This window comes from Capsicum annuum, chromosome 9 (genome assembly GCF_002878395.1).
Source record: "Capsicum annuum cultivar UCD-10X-F1 chromosome 9, UCD10Xv1.1, whole genome shotgun sequence".
NCBI lineage: Eukaryota > Viridiplantae > Streptophyta > Magnoliopsida > Solanales > Solanaceae > Capsicum > Capsicum annuum.
The window spans coordinates 186,756,173-186,764,356 of record NC_061119.1 but is presented as its reverse complement, the minus strand read 5'-3'; positions in this window follow the sequence as shown (position 1 = coordinate 186,764,356).

Genomic DNA, 8,184 nt, shown 5'->3' with positions numbered 1-8,184 from the left:
ATATATATATATATATATATATATATATATATATATATATATATATTGTACTGTAAATATATATACAAATTTGTATGTCAATTTATTTTGTATATTTCTTGAATATATGTATATATATGTGTGATATAGATATTTGTCTTTTAAAAATAAAAGATAGAGATAGAAGAGTGAAAAAAAAATCTGAAAAAAAAAATGGGGGTGGGGAGGGGAGAGAAAGACAAATAGAAGTTAGAAATAGAAGTGTAAAAAATAAAAGCAAAAAAATTTAAAAAAATAGAAAAAAAGAAGAAGAAGAAAATGAAAACCAGAAAAGAAAAAAAAATATGAGAAAGAAAAAAAAAAGAAAATGAAAAAGAAAAAAAGGAAAAAAAAAATAAGAGAAATAAAAGAGAGAAAATAAAGTGGAAAAAAAATCAAAATAAAAAAGTAAAACGATAAAAAAAAGATGAAAAAAAATTAGTGATATAAGAGAGTAAAAGAAAGAAAAAAATAGTAATTATGCTTTATTTTGAATTTTTGAAGATCATAAAGATATCTTTCATATTTAAGTTTGATTGGGAAAAAATCTACTAATTAAAATAAGAGTAATTTATGAAAAAGAAATCTACTGCATGAATTTACTATCCTTATTTAACTCAATTGATTTGAGTAAAAGAATGATAATAAATCTTATTGTATATGTATTTTAGTAGCAACACTTTTATAAAATACAAAATACAACTTGCTATTTTTCATAATTATGAAGCAATTGCTATTTTTCGTAAATCTTTGTGTATTTTTCTTTCTTCTCATTACTATTATGATTTGCTTCAGTTAAGCCGAGGATCTTTTGAAAACATCTTTACCTCCAAATAGTAGAGGTAAATAAACTTTACCCTCCCCACATTCGAATTTCATTGAATATATTGTTGAAGTAATTTATGAGGTGAAAACACATTTTAATTAATTATGATTAAGCGCTAAAAGATATGTAAATGTATTTATTTGCTTGGTATGAATACAGGTGCGGGCAACTATTTACCGCTTATGACCAATAAAAATACCTAATATTGTACGCCATCTAATAATACGTTCTATTTCAAAAGGCAAAATGACTCAATGAACCCTTGTACTATGTCCGTTTTGTATTGTGGATACTCCAGCTTATATGTTTGTCATCTAGACCCTTGAACCCACTAAAAAGCAATATCTTAAACATTTTTTTTTTGTGAGTGTAACATACTCTCCCCACGTCAACCGTCACATCAGCTGCCACATCATTTTAAATACTATATTAAGTTTTACATCATTTTTAAAATGCCACATAAGATATTAAATATTAAAAAAATCAAAATTAAGAATTGAGAATTAAAAAAAGAAAATGATCTCTCTCTTCTCCATATCACCACTCTCTCTTCTCCTTCTCCGTCCACCACCAAAACACCATTATCTCCGTCCACCATAAAAAAACCACCTCCAGTCAGCCACAAACTCTTGTTAACTATGAAAACCTCACTATTTCCCACCTTTCTTCTCGTCTTCACCAGTGAGCTCCACCACAGTTCACCACCGCTTTACCATCACTGTAACACCTCCGTTCATCACTACCGGAGCTTTGAGCTCCGAAAAATAATTTTCGAATGAGTGATTTTCATGTTTACAACAAAATTAAACACCACCTCAGGGTCACGACCATGGAACCTCCACAATATCACACAATTTTCTCCTTTTTCACCATGAATACACATACACATAAATAGACCTCGAAAATTTACCCTAAGAAAATTAATCAACAAAAATGGATCATTACAATGCATTAGGGTTAACAAAAAGCGCAAGTTAGGAAGAAATCAAACAAGCATTTCGTAAATTAACACCTCCGTTCATCATTACCGGAGCTTAGAACTCCGAAAAACAATCAACCAATAGCTCCCTCCCGTCTCTCTTGTTTATGTCACTGCTCCAGCAAGGAGCTCTAAGCTCTGGTGAATTGGAAGCAAATCAAACAACCCCTTTTACCCTTTTAATTGGAAGCAAAACTGGAGGGTTTGAGTTGTGAAAAAGATTGAAATTTTTGTTGGTTTTGGAGGAAATGGTGGTGGTGGTGAAACAAAGAGTGGAAAAAATGGGTTTTGTGTTAGGTTGAGGTTGAGGTTGAGGAGAAGAGAGGGATGGGTGATTTATGGATGAAGGTGGGGTGGGGGACTGGTGGACGGCAGTGGGGGTGGAGTGGGGGTGCTGGACTGGAAGAGGGGGTTTGGGGGAGGGCCTTTTTTTTTTAATTATTATTTTTTAATTTTAAAAATATTTTAAAATTTAAAAAACTGAAAAAAAGGTGAGAGCCTTTTTTTATTTTTATTTTTTAATTTTAATATTATTTCAATATACATATCATGCTCTCACTCGCTCAAACGCGCTGACCATACGCGCCATATCCTAGTCAGCAATTTTAATGCCACATAAATCAGGTCAACGGTCAAAGAGTTTAAAATGTTGTTTTTTAATGGATTCAAAGGTCCAGATGACAAATATGTACGTAAGAGTATCCACAATACAAAACAAACATAATACAAGAATCCACCGAACCATTTTGCCTTTTAAAAAATGTGCCCAAGTACTGAATTGAATTGTATTTGCTAATAAAATTTGGGTATGGTAGTACTATATTAGTGAACATGTACTCCTTGACACCATTAGCAGTGTACTTTTCAATTGGCATAAAACCTTTATTAATAGAAAGATCCCTGAGCAAAGGACTGGATCTAACACACAAAAAAAAAAAAAAAAAAAAAAAACTTTGAATTAGGCCTGTGCACGAATTGATTTGGATCGGTTTTAGTCATCATGAAATTAAAATTTTAAATTTCATCTTGTTAAAATTCTTGTCCTATCTCGATTCGTTTTAGGTCCAATTCAATTCTTTTACGAATCAATTTGTTTTTAAAAATTTTAATAATTTTTTTTTTTTTTCATAAGTTGTCCACTTGAGAAAACCGTGTCATGAAACTACTCTTGTCCTTTAATTTAGATTGTGGTTGCGTGTTCTGTTACTAAAGAATATGTGTCTCACTCAATTTTAGAGCAAACGTACTAAAAAAAATAACAAAATCTTTAAATTAGACATTAAATAACATAAATTAACATTGCACGGTAAGTTAAAATGGAACTAAAATCCTACCACAATGATTCAAAACTCAAAAATAGTATTATTTAATAATATAACAAAACAGCAAAAGCAAAAATAGAAAAGGTCTAGCCGTAGGTACAGGTTATCTCCTTTTCATCCATAGACTTGAAAGATGGAAAATACAAATATTACGTATATGTGTGTATAAATTTCAATTTTTCAAATCAATTCGAATTGTAAACACACCCAATCATATTTAATTCAAAAAATTAAAATATTCTAAAATTATATTCATAAATTGATTTAAATTGTATAATCCAATCGAATTATCCAACTTGCTTTGAATCCGTTCGAATATTCGAATTGATCTGATTTGTGTACAACCCTACTTTGAATTATAATGTCTCATGTTCAAGTTCCAACAAGGATAAAGATAATATGTAATATCTTCTCATCTATCCTGCCCTTGGTGGAGAGAGTAACTGATGTCTGGACTCTGGTAACCTGGTGGGAGGTATGTGAAAATTAATCTGAGCACCTCGATTATATATATATATATATATATATATATATATATATATTTCGAACAATTACAAGTTCGTTTTTTGATAAGTGAAATGTCTTTTACATAATTGCAAAGTTTGTAAATTTATGGTTTTTGGTTAGGGCCGTGTCATTGTTTCAATCCCGGCAATTACTTCATAGTTTTTTTTTTTTTATCATATACATAATTGCCGTGATAGACGTCGCAAATTTCCCTAATCCAGATTATTAGAGTGTTTATGGAATATGAAGACAACAAATTAGACAATATTTTATCGATAGAGATAACTCCTTTAATCAAGGAAGAATTTACATTTAAAATTCTCCATATGTTGAACAAAAGAAAATGACAAGTTAAATATGATTAAACGGATATCCGCTAATAATGTGTTAAACACAAACTTAATATAATAGTTGGGAGTTATAATAATGAAGTCAAAGAGAATAGAGTAAAATGTGCGTTTTTGAATGCTATAATATAATTGGCATAAAATAGAAAACAAAACAACATTCTATGTTTTTAAAAAAATTAAATCTTACTTCCATAAACACACATTTTAAAATGAATTTAAGTTATGTAAATTAATAGTATAGTAACTTTTTATTCTATCAGTGTAATTTAATTTGATATAACATATATTACTTGTCACTTGTTTTAGGTTATCTATGTGACATGGTGAGATTGATGAGGATATCTCCCACCGGATTGGGGCAGGTTGGATGAAGTGGAGGCTAGCCTCGAGAGTATTGTGTGATAAGAAGGTGCCGCTCAAACTTAAAGGAAAATTTTACAGAGTGGCAGTTTGTCCGGCCATGTTATATAGAGCGGAGTGTTGGCCAGTAAAGAACGCTCATATCCAAAAATTGAAGGTGACGGAAATACGGATGTTGCGTTGGATGTGTGGGCTTACTAGGAGTGATAGGGTTAGGAATGAGATTATTCGGGAGAAGGTTGAAGTGACTTCGGTGGAGGACAAGATGCAGGAAGTTCGGTTGAGATGGTTCGGGCATGTGAGTAGGAGGGGCACGGAGGCCCCAGTTCGTAGGTGTGAGAGACTGACTTTCGATGGTTTCAGGCGGGGTAGGGGTAGGCCGAAGAAATATTGGAGGAAAGTGATTAGACGGGACATGGAGCAGTTACAGCTTATGGAGGACATGACCCTAGATAGGAAGGTGTGGAGGATGCGGATAAGAGTAGAAGGTTAGTACCTGCGGGTGGGCCGTAGTTGGAAGCTAGGAGAGCTTTGGGGTGGGAGTATTGTGGGTGAGGGTGCCTTTGTTTTGTTAGCATAGGGTTCGACTGTGTGGGTGCCTTATTTTTATTGTTCCAACGTGTTTCATGCTTTATTATGAATTTACTTATTATTCTTTTTCCTGAGCCGGGGATCTATCGGAAACAGCCTTGCTACCTCTCCAGAGGTAGTGGTATGGAGCGTACATTTTATCCACTGTGTGGGAATACACTGGGTTCATTATTGTTGTTGTATGTAAATTTTTCTTACATAATCAGCATATACAACTTAAACTCTTTTTAAATATTCTCAAATTAACCATTTCTCCCGGTTATTGCTAATGCAACATACATATATAAAATAACAATATCAAAATTTAATGGTCTAAAAACTAGAAAGTAACTACTACATCATCAGTTTAAGTAAATATAAGTTTTAGATATGAGTATTGTGACACCCCTTTTTTAACGTACTCCAACAATGTTTATATTTTAAAGTTCGAAAGGGTTTTACTATTTAAGTGACAAGAAATGAAAATTTCTTTCGGAAAAGGATTATTTACATTTTTTATTCAGAGTCGCCACTTGGCATAATCCGGTGTGCCAAGTCACCTTTGGAAAATCCTTTTCGAAACCATTTGACTCTTAAATTGGTTTGCGAACAGAGATTCCGGCTAAGGAATTCTGTTGACCGAGGGGAAGGTGTTAGGCACCCCTCGATCCCGTGGTTCAACCACGGTCGCTTGGTAGAGTGTATCGACTATTTTTGGCATTATCAAATGTATAAATCACACAAAAGAACGCAAATAAACAATAAACAAAACAAAGCAGTCCAAAAACGTAAAGTCCAGTCCAATTATACAGTCCAAAAAATAGGAAAAAATACGAAAATATAAATCCTAGTCTAAACTAAATCTAGACTAAGCTCCAATGCCTTACCCGACGCCGCGGGCCTTCATCACGATTATTTTCCGCCAACATGATACGTCGGGGCATTCCCCGGTGAATAAATACAAATGATCTCGGGGCATTCCCAGGCTAAATAAATACATCTGAATTAAACACGATAATCTAGAAAGAGACATTCACACGCACATTCCAACATCCCACGAAACACTTATTCCTAAATTTCGCCTACCCGACCTATGTTTGCCTACCCGCTCGACTTACCATGATACTATCACGAAATTGATAATTAGACGTGAAAGTAACAATAACGACGAATCAAAACAAACAACAAATCAAAATTAATCCTAATTCACTTTAACAATTTTTTAACTCGCGCCCCAAATTCCCTTTAAACCACATGATTAGTGCATGCTTCGATTTTCCAATCACATCTCATAATCCGAAACCAACATCAAACACAACACAAACAATGAATAACCCATAAACCCGAATAAATCATCCACACCCACAACATCAATAAAAAGTCAAAATAAATTAAAGATTCGGTTAGAAGAAATGGACCTCGATGAAATTAATCCTTGTCGATAATAAAGAAATCCGAAGACCAAAATACTCGATCGGAGAACCTTGACTGCGAACAACTCCAAAATCGATATGGAATTCAATCAGACAGATCGAAAAATCACGACAAAACCTCATGATGAATAACCCATAAACCCGAATAAAACTCAAAAACAACCCAAGATCTCAAATTCGAAACCCCAAACCATCGATTTCCAACTAACCTTGCACGAAAAATAAGAAATATCAGATGAACCGAGACTGAAATTATGAAAAATCGAGAAGACCCATACGCGAAATTTCATCGGAATCGGTGGAAAATGGAATGGGTGACGTTGCCGATCACCGACATCACTATTTTCGGTGACTACCGCCGCTGCTGGTGAGAAGTCAGGTCGGCGGTTGGATACTTACCGATGGGACGAGCTGCAGTGGTTTGACGGCGTTATCGCCGGAGAGGGAGAGAGGAGAAAGCTGCGGCCGGAGCTGGCCGACGCACCGCAACCAGAGCAGTGACTGCTGACGGCAGCAGATCTGGCGGTAGTTCTCCGGCGAGGCAGCAGAAGAGTGAAAGGAGGGTTGACGTGCGACAGCTTTGCCGGAGAGAAAGAAGAGAGATCGGATACCGAGAGAGATGGCAGCGCCGGCATCGACGCCGGCGTCGTTGTGGTCGGATCTCGGGTTGGGAGAGAAGGATGGGCAGCGCGGTGGTGGGGGTGGTGGTGTTGTGGTAGTATCCGGAGCTCCGATCGGTCGCCGGCGAGTTTGCAGAGAGAGAGTGTGAGAATCTAGAGAGAGAAATAGAAAATTTGGTCCTCCTTTTTTTTTTTTGGTTACTATTCATTCCTCTTGTTTATTGAGAGTATGACTGTATATATTGTGTTTATGTTTTTTTGAGTCCTTTCTTCTTGGACAAGAAAAAAAAGGAGGGGTGACATGGGGTACGGTTAGGTAGGGGTAGGGAGGTGGGGTATGGGGAATGGGGTAGTGATGTGTTGTCCAAAATTGATAGGAGGGATGGTTAATTTGTTACAAAAGAATATTTAGGGGATTAGGTTTGTTAGTGGGTTTGTTATTTTTTGTATTTTAATAGGATATAATCATACAGGTGAAGGCGCGTGGTAAAAAAAAGGATAAAAATGTATAACTTGGGTCTTCGGGAGGGACAGAATTAGGTGTCTACATCATGCCCCCTTTGAATGTAAACACGCAGTATTTTCAGACAAAAAAGTAGACAACGAGATAGAATTTTGTCCCGACCATTATTCAAAGGAAGAAACAGAAGAAAGAAGGACTACCGGGTCTTGAATTAGGACAGCCTACCCACCCAAGTTAAGAAGGGATCAAGTGACAAGTATCTCCAAGGATTGGACGAAGATGGACTATACCGAGTTGGAGAGTCGAGTGAGGTTCCGTCGAGGTTCCGGTCCGAAGCTCTGTTATTACATCAAAAATGCAAATTACAAGTTAAAATATAAATGAAATTACAAAAATCCTATCTATACAACTTTTCTTGGTTCTTGACTCGACTTTCATCACCCTATTCTTCAGGCGGGCTCCCGTCTTGCAATTTCTTTCAACTTGTTGCTTGACTTTCAATTGCTCCGCTTTGTTGCTTGACTTTTCGTTTCTTCACCCTATTCTCTAGGCGGGCTCCTGACTTGTTATTTCATCACCCTGTTCTTCAGGCGGGCTCCTGACTTGCTATTTCATCACCCTGTTCTTCAGGCGGGCTCCTGAAACCCAAAATTAAAACTAGAACGAACATTATCCCAAACAAAAATTATAGTAAAGTAGTATTTCATTTTTGAAAGGTTGTCCCATTTTCCAGGAG